We start from the raw sequence: 9,662 nt of genomic DNA, 5'->3' as shown, positions 1-9,662 counted from the left end.
AACGTAACAGTATAGGCATACTGTAATTTTTTAAATTAATATAATGTTGTAAATATTATCAAATATGAGCAGTTTACATATCATGTATGTATATGTCAGTAAGGTTTAGGGTACGTATGTTGCTATAAAGATGAAAAGCAATTATAGGCTCATATAAGTAAAAACATACTATTTTTGCTAATCATGTAGAGCTACAGAAACAGTAAGATACAGTATGTACAGTTATACAATGCCATCTAACACAGAGGGCTGCTCCACACATAAGCTACATTATACTGGGGTTGGATATGAGATTTCTGCAGTTGGGATCCTGACAGTCAGAATCCCGACACATCCTGGTAAGTATTTTCACTCTATCCCGATCTCTTTTATTACAGTGCATTCCGGATATACTGTATCACTTATGGGGTGTGAACCGATTTTTGAATTTGTTGAACAAATAAATACTTTTTTCCACTCAAAAGGACAAGCAACGCATAGCAGCACATTATGCTAAAAAGCACATTCATATTGGATAGGAGTGTTACCTTTAGTAATTCATAGTGTATATGAACTAAAATGAATGACATAAACCTGAGATTAGAGCTTGCGTTCACTACTGCATACACTACTACTGACATATTTTCTTTTCCAAACAGTTGTGGATTATTTTTAGACAAATTACTGTACAAGTGCATACTGCATATAACATACCTAATACAATTGTCATTTATTTATATACAGTAGAACATGTTCATTACAACCCTGTACAGTTGGATAAAATTTATATTTTGCAATCAATATGCAAAAAACTGGATACCTATTCATAACCAAATTGTAACCGTGAATTAATTTAGGGTACCATCTACAGGGTTTATATTTACTCTCTATACAAAAGTTGTGACAGCACCTCATCTTAACATCTTAACGTCCCCGTCCCCGTCCCCACACACACACACACTCACATTCACTGCCAAAACCCCAATCCCAGCAACACCTGGACACACACTCTCCCTAACCGACATTCACTACCAATACCCTGGCAGCACCCAGTCACCACCACATTTACTATTAATACCCTCTCCCAACTTCAATGCCAACACGCCAGTGTAGTAATCAGAAACACACTCTCCTCCTTGCATTCACTGTCAACATTGCAGCAGCACAGAGACACGCACTCTACCTGTATTCACTGCAAACTAGAGATGAGCGCCTGAAATTTTTCGGGTTTTGTGTTTTGGTTTTGGGTTCGGTTCCGCGGCCGTGTTTTGGGTTCGAACGCGTTTTGGCAAAACCTCACCGAATTTTTTTTGTCGGATTCGGGTGTGTTTTGGATTCGGGTGTTTTTTTCCAAAAACACTAAAAAACAGCTTAAATCATAGAATTTGGGGGTCATTTTGATCCCAAAGTATTATTAACCTCAAAAACCATAATTTACACTCATTTTCAGTCTATTCTGAATACCTCACACCTCACAATATTATTTTTAGTCCTAAAATTTGCACCGAGGTCGCTGTGTGAGTAAGATAAGCGACCCTAGTGGCCGACACAAACACCGGGCCCATCTAGGAGTGGCACTGCAGTGTCACGCAGGATGTCCCTTCCAAAAAACCCTCCCCAAACAGCACATGACGCAAAGAAAAAAAGAGGCGCAATGAGGTAGCTGTGTGAGTAAGATTAGCGACCCTAGTGGCCGACACAAACACCGGGCCCATCTAGGAGTGGCACTGCAGTGTCACGCAGGATGGCCCTTCCAAAAAACCCTCCCCAAACAGCACATGACGCAAAGAAAAAAAGAGGCGCAATGAGGTAGCTGTGTGAGTAAGATTAGCGACCCTAGTGGCCGACACAAACACCGGGCCCATCTAGGAGTGGCACTGCAGTGTCACGCAGGATGTCCCTTCCAAAAAACCCTCCCCAAACAGCACATGACGCAAAGAAAAAAAGAGGCTTTTTACTGATATTTGGTGTTTTGGATTTGACATGCTCTGTACTATGACATTGGGCATCGGCCTTGGCAGACGACGTTGCTGGCATTTCATCGTCTCGGCCATGACTAGTGGCAGCAGCTTCAGCACGAGGTGGAAGTGGATCTTGATCTTTCCCTAATTTTGGAACCTCAACATTTTTGTTCTCCATATTTTAATAGGCACAACTAAAAGGCACCTCAGGTAAACAATGGAGATGGATGGATTGGATACTAGTATACAATTATGGACGGGCTGCCGAGTGCCGACACAGAGGTAGCCACAGCCGTGAACTACCGCACTGTACTGTGTCTGCTGCTAATATATAGACTGGTTGATAAAGAGATAGTATACTCGTAACTAGTATGTATGTATAAAGAAAGAAAAAAAAACCACGGTTAGGTGGTATATATTATAATAATAATACAATTATGGATGGACGGACTGCCTGCCGACTGCCGACACAGAGGTAGCCACAGCCGTGAACTACCGCACTGTACACTGGTTGATAAAGAGATAGTAGTATACTCGTAACAACTAGTATGACACTATGACGACGGTATAAAGAATGAAAAAAAAACCACGGTTAGGTGGTATATATTATAATAATAATACAATTATGGATGGACGGACTGCCTGCCGACTGCCGACACAGAGGTAGCCACAGCCGTGAACTACCGCACTGTACACTGGTTGATAAAGAGATAGTAGTATACTCGTAACAATTAGGATGACACTATGACGGTATAAAGAATGAAAAAAAAACCACGGTTAGGTGGTAGGTATATAATAATAAATAATACAATTCTGGTCGGACGGACTGCCTGCCGTGTGCCGACACAGAGGTAGCCACAGCCGTGAACTACCGCACTGTACACTGGTTGATAAAGAGATAGTAGTATACTCGTAACAATTAGGATGACACTATGACGGTATAAAGAATGAAAAAAAAACCACGGTTAGGTGGTAGGTATATAATAATAAATAATACAATTCTGGTCGGACGGACTGCCTGCCGTGTGCCGACACAGAGGTAGCCACAGCCGTGAACTACCGCACTGTACACTGGTTGATAAAGAGATAGTAGTATACTCGTAACAATTAGGATGACACTATGACGGTATAAAGAATGAAAAAAAAACCACGGTTAGGTGGTAGGTATATAATAATAAATAATACAATTCTGGTCGGACGGACTGCCTGCCGTGTGCCGACACAGAGGTAGCCACAGCCGTGAACTACCGCACTGTACACTGGTTGATAAAGAGATAGTAGTATACTCGTAACAATTAGGATGACACTATGACGGTATAAAGAATGAAAAAAAAACCACGGTTAGGTGGTAGGTATATAATAATAAATAATACAATTCTGGTCGGACGGACTGCCTGCCGTGTGCCGACACAGAGGTAGCCACAGCCGTGAACTACCGCACTGTACTGTGTCTGCTGCTAATATAGACTGGTTGATATTTAAAGAGATATTAGTAGTATACAACAATACTATACTGGTGGTCAGGCACTGGTCACCACTCCTGCAGCAAAAGTGTGCACTGTTAATTAATATAATTGTACTCCTGGCTCCTGCTAACAACCTGCAGTGCTCCCCAGTCTCCCCCACAATTAATTATAAGCTTTTAATTTATACATTGATGACTGTGCAGCACACTGGGCTGAGCTGAGTGCACACAGACTGAGTCACACTGTGTGACTGACTGTGCTGTGTATCGTTTTTTTTTTCAGGCAGAGAACGGATATAGCAGAGAGAAGTGAACGGATATATTATATTAAATAAAAGTTAACTAGCAACTGCACTGGTCACTGACTGTGGTAAACTAACTCTGTCTGCGACTCTGCACAATCTCTCTCTATCTAATCTATCTATCTCTATTCTAATGGAGAGGACGCCAGACACGTCCTCTCCCTATCAATCTCAATGCACGAGTGAAAATGGCGGCGACGCGCGGCTCCTTATATAGAATCCGAGTCTCGCGATAGAATCCGAGCCTCGTGAGAATCCGACAGCGTCATGATGACGTTCGGGCGCGCTCGGGTTAACCGAGCAAGGCGGGAAGATCCGAGTCGCTCGGACCCGTGGAAAAAAAAGTGAAGTTCGTGCGGGTTCGGATTCAAAGAAACCGAACCCGCTCATCTCTACTGCAAACCCTGCAGCAGTGCACAGACCTACAATTGTCTCCCTGCATTAATCGCCAACACCTTAGCAGCACCTAGACACACACTCTCCCCTCTGTATTCATTTCCCACACTGCAGCAACACCTATATACACACTCTCGTCCCTACATTCACTGCCAACACTGCAGCAGCACCAGACACACACTCTCCTACCTGCATTCACTGCCAACACTGCAGCAGCACCAGACACAAACTCTCCTGCCTGCATTCATTGCCAACACTGCAGCAGCATCAGACACAAACTCTCCTACCTGCATTAATTTCCAACACTGCAGCAGCACCCAGACCCACACTTTTCTCCCTGCATTTACTGCCAACACCTTAGCAGCACCTAGACACACACTCTCCCCCTGTATTCATTTCCCACACTGTAGCAACACCTATATACACACTCTCCTACCTGCATTCACTGCCAACACTGCAGCAGCACCAGACACAAACTCTCCTACCTGCATTCATTGCCAACACTGCAGCAGCACCAGACACACTCTCACACTTGCATTCACTGCAAACAAAGCAGCAGCACCCAGACCCACACTTTCCTCCCTGCATTCACTGCCAACACCTTAGCAGCACCAGACTCCCACTCTCCTACCAGCATTCACTTCCCATACTACTGCAACACCTATATACATACTCTCCTACCTGCATTCACTGCCAACACTGCAGAAGCACCAGACACCCACTCACCTACCAGCATTCACTTCCCACACTGCAGCAACACCCAGACACACATTCTTCCCCCTGTATTTACTGCCCACACTGCAGCATCAACTGGACACACGCTCTCCCGCCTGAATTCAATCCAACACTGCCACACAACACCCACATACACACTCTCCTACCTGCATTCACTGGCAACACCTTAGCAGATTCTGGAGCAATGGAGGAGGTCAGGGTACCCACTTAAGGGCTTGTGCCAGATGCGATCATCTCCACTGTCTGCTGTATTTCTGCCCCCTATCTAGTCCTCATAAGTGACTTTAATAAAGTATTTCTTATTACAGAATTAAGGTGTTCTTAATATATGTACACACTAGTCACACAGTGTTATTTCGTTTTTTATTCCGATGTACTCATGTATTATGTACTATGTATTCATGGTGACAAGCACTGCTTTACTTTCTTACTATTTTATCACACACAAGTATCAAACCATAGAGCAGAAATATTAACATATAGCCAATTGGCAAATAGTTATTTAATTAATTAATTATGTATAAGTCATTTACACGTGATTCAGTCTCAAGTGGGTATATAATTCCCTGAAATCATATAGGAGACCATAGGGATCATTAATCCTAAGAGTTGCCATCTAAAAGCCATACAACGGCCCCCATTTTTTCAAGCCTTGGAGAGTGATAAATAGCACGGTGATACAGTACCAACCAATCATCTCCTAACTGCTATGTTACAGGCTGTGTTTGAAGAATAACAGGAGCTGGTTGGTTGGTACTTTATCACCGTGCTATTTATCACTCTCTAAGGCTTGATAAATCTGGGCCAATGTCTCCCCACGTGAGTGCAGAAATGAAGCATGTAATACTTTTTATGCATTTTTGAGTGAACTGCATTTATGTGGCAAAGGGTGTTTATCATATAGAAATCACAGGATTTATCACTGTGACTACTTATTTATTTAGTGCCACAAGATACACAGCAGAGGTGTAGAAAATGGCTTGAAATAAAGTTTTAATGGTCACATCTGTGGTCTGGTTTTGGGCTTCAGTGACCTCCATCCCCATGCAGCTGCAAAACCCTTTCATGTAACAGGAGAAGTATTGCAGTCACATGTTACATAGGGTGGAGGGCTCCATTAGGAAGACTTTTAGTGATGTAAGGGTTAAGAGATAAGTCATATTCACATTTCTCAGACAGTTGAGTTAGTGTTTAAATAGATAACCATACAGGAAATAATGGTAAATTTAGGGCAGTAATGTCCCTCTCTTGTAGTGATTTACAGCTAACGCATTACTATGCTTCATCTGACGCTTAAATGCCTAAATTATTACAATTTGCCATATTGGACTGTAAAAACATCTTAAATCATGGATGCTAGTGGATTAAGTTGGAACAGCATAAAGAGGGAACACTGCTGTATTCTTTAATCTGATTTTTTTTTTACATTTTAGTGATCAGCACATTCTTCATGCACAAAAAAAAAATGACATCTCTATAAATCAATAATATTAAATGTAATTAATATGAACAACATAAATCAACTTCAGACTCTTCTGCATATTTAAGTTTCTTAACAAAAAAAGTAGTACCTTTAATTGTAATAGTGATATCAATTATGCAAGAACATGTGATACACTGGCGTTATATCAGGAAAGTGGACATCAAAGGTAGTTGAGGTCAGTCTTTGATTCTCAGTAAAGAGGCTAAAATGTTACATTCCTTTGTTAACCTTGTGACTCTTCCATGACACTAGGTTCCCAGAGGCAGGAGGTGACTGGGTACTTCACACTTTGTCAAATGAACTCCTGACCTCCTTTAACAGCCACTTAATTATATGTTTTATCTTCCTGCCCAGCAATTATCTGAGCCCAACTATCACATTGAACTAGAGGAAGCAACATGAGGCCATTTACAAACAGGAAAAAGAATGGGATACTTTTTGACTCCAGCTAGTCTTGCTGTGCATAAATCTATAAAATTCCAAGTCAGGTGAATTGAAGCAGATCTTAAATGTGTACTACATGTATGCAGTATAGGTGGAATCTTAACATATGATATTTTCTTTAGAACAAACTGGACATCCCTCCTGGATCACAGCAGTAACATGAGACGCTAACCCCTCTGTTTCACCTCTTTGCTATTTAACTAATGAATGATGGTTGGCTGTCACTTCCTAATACAGTATCCCCTAATAATGAATGGTGTTTGTGTTCAATCATCACTTGAGTTTTATAGGGTTGTCGAGCCAAGGCTTAGCAGACATGCTATCCCCAGGCTGCCGTCTGTCTGCCTATAGTTTTCAGTTCTGGAGCCAGAGGTTTTTTTAGGGTTAGGTCTGTTAATCTTCTTCTTTTAAACAAGATAATTACATTTTAAGGACTGTTTAGAGTGGAAGCTAAATGACACTCATCAAAGTTATAAAATGACCAAGTAGAAAGGGTAATAAGTGGTCAAGGGAATGTTAACTTGACAGAAAGAAATCATGGCTTATATCCATCTAATTCATCAATAATAGGATCATCATCAGGTCTTTTCCTTCATATTACCTGGAACATTTAACCTTTTTCTAGACGGGTGTGATACTCCTAATAGCACAGTCTAGTAGTTGGAGTATGCCTGGAGGTGGGACTTCATATTTTGAGAATTAAACAATGTGTATAAATGCATACATTTGATTGAAGGTATTACAACAAAAATATGAAGAACAATTGAAGATAACTATATGCTTACATTTAAATATAGAGATTCCAACTCTATAACCCAGACATAATTGAATCTGCACATTCTGCTTAGCTTCCTAAAATAATTTCTCGTATTTAAGTATAGTTTGATAAATTACAGTAGATGAATTCTACCTTTCTCTGGAATACCTACCTCTCCCCCTCAGACTCTCCACCTCTCTACAAAACTTCAAACGGGCTCTCAAGACCCACTTCTTCACCAAACCCAGCCATCTCTCATCCTAACCATCTGTTCCACGCTCTCTGTCTACCCCATCTGTGCCACCCCTGTCTGTCTGCCCCTCCCCTTTAGAATGTAAGCTCTTATTAGCAGGGCCCTCAGCCCTCATGTGCTTATCCTTCTCTTACTTAAACATCTTCAACGGCACCTATTCCCATGGTTTCTGCCACCCTGATACTTATGTCAGTGTCATCCGCTGATGCAATTATGTTTAGTTACCCTGTACTTGTCCTGTATTGTCTTCAACTGTAAGTCATTATTTTCCTGTTTTGATTTTTCATTTATGTACTCTGTAATTGGGCGCTGCAGATCCCTTGTGGTGCCATATAAATAAAGGATAATAATAATAATAATAATAATAATATGTTGTATAGTGTAAAACTTAGTGGTCTCTAACAATGCTGTGGGCCTGATTGAGAATTAAATGCAATTCCATCTGTGAACACATCTCACTATTTGTGCATGGTTTGGGGATAGTGGCATATATGTATTAGGTACAGGATGTATGGTGCACATATATATATATATACGGGAAGATGGCACCTGTAATCACCAGACAATATTACCCTGCAGTATATGGGTGGAGGGCAGTACATGCCTTATAAAGCCCATAACTACACATGTAAGAGGGTGTGCCTTCTTTCATATTACGTGGCCCCATAGCAGCTACGGATCACAAGTCAATATCACTCAGTGCTACGGAGGAGGTCACATTGTACCCTATCTCCCCCATACTGGCTTGCACACACATGTATTAAAAGAGAAGAGTCTCCTCTTTAAAATGATGTGCCCCCTTAGTAGTTATTATCTGGTGATCACCATACAATAACTGAAACAGTATATGGTACCAAAATAGAAATCACATTTCCAAAATATGAGAGATCAAAAGCCCCTTCCTCCCCTAATTTGTGTCAAATAAGTGGTCCCTCATTTAATGGGGTAGGTTGTCTGGTTTATATAGGTTATAAAATGGTAGGCCTTGTTGAGCTGCCACATTCTTCCTACACACAGGAAGTGTTTAAATCGAGACTAAAAAAGTGCATATTTTCATGCCAAAATCTATACATAGAATACGGCTTTGTACTATTTTGGAAAAGTGGATTATTGCAGAAACAAGAACCACAAAATATTTCTTTGTGGTATTTATAAGACCTTACTGTCTCCCAAGTATAATAAGTCCCACTCATTGTGGGCCTCAGAAACGCAGACATAAAACATGTTTACAAAAATAACTCAATTATCTATGCAGATTGAATTTATCCCAATATACATCAAGGTCTGCAATGGGTGTATATAGGAAGAAGTAATGTAAGGTGTTAATTAAACGTACATATGCATATGCGACTAGGGTAAATATTCATTGCAGTATTTCCCATAATTCTGAATGAAGATAGCACACAGAAACAAGCTTAGTTTCGATATAGGAAATTGTGTATGAGTGGGGTACTGTTGCGTCAGCAGTGTGTATAATGTGGTACTGTGTCTTACAGTACTGCTTTCATGGGTCATGAATTGTAAATGAACTAACAAACATTACAATCATTCTTGTCTCCCTAATGTAGTGCATGTCAGATATCCATTTTTATTTATATTGTTTCCTAATGTTATGTCACTAAATCAGAAAAGTGTGTGTTTGCAATGTTTGTAGAAACTGGGCCTACTCTTGAGACGTGTTGGGTATGATATCCCAGCAGTTGAAATCCTGATGGTCAGGATGCCAACAATGACTTTCCGACGTTCAAAATCTGGACGTATTCCAGTATGTTGACCCCAACCCTATCACACCCCTCCTGCAGCCTAACTCTAACCACTACCCTCATCTCTACCACCGCAGCCTAACCCTCTATTGCCTAACCTTAACCCCCAAACCTAGTACTTACC

Source organism: Pseudophryne corroboree, chromosome 6 (assembly GCF_028390025.1).
Source record: "Pseudophryne corroboree isolate aPseCor3 chromosome 6, aPseCor3.hap2, whole genome shotgun sequence".
NCBI classification, from domain to species: Eukaryota; Metazoa; Chordata; class Amphibia; order Anura; family Myobatrachidae; genus Pseudophryne; species Pseudophryne corroboree.
Note: the sequence above shows the minus strand (reverse complement) of the source record.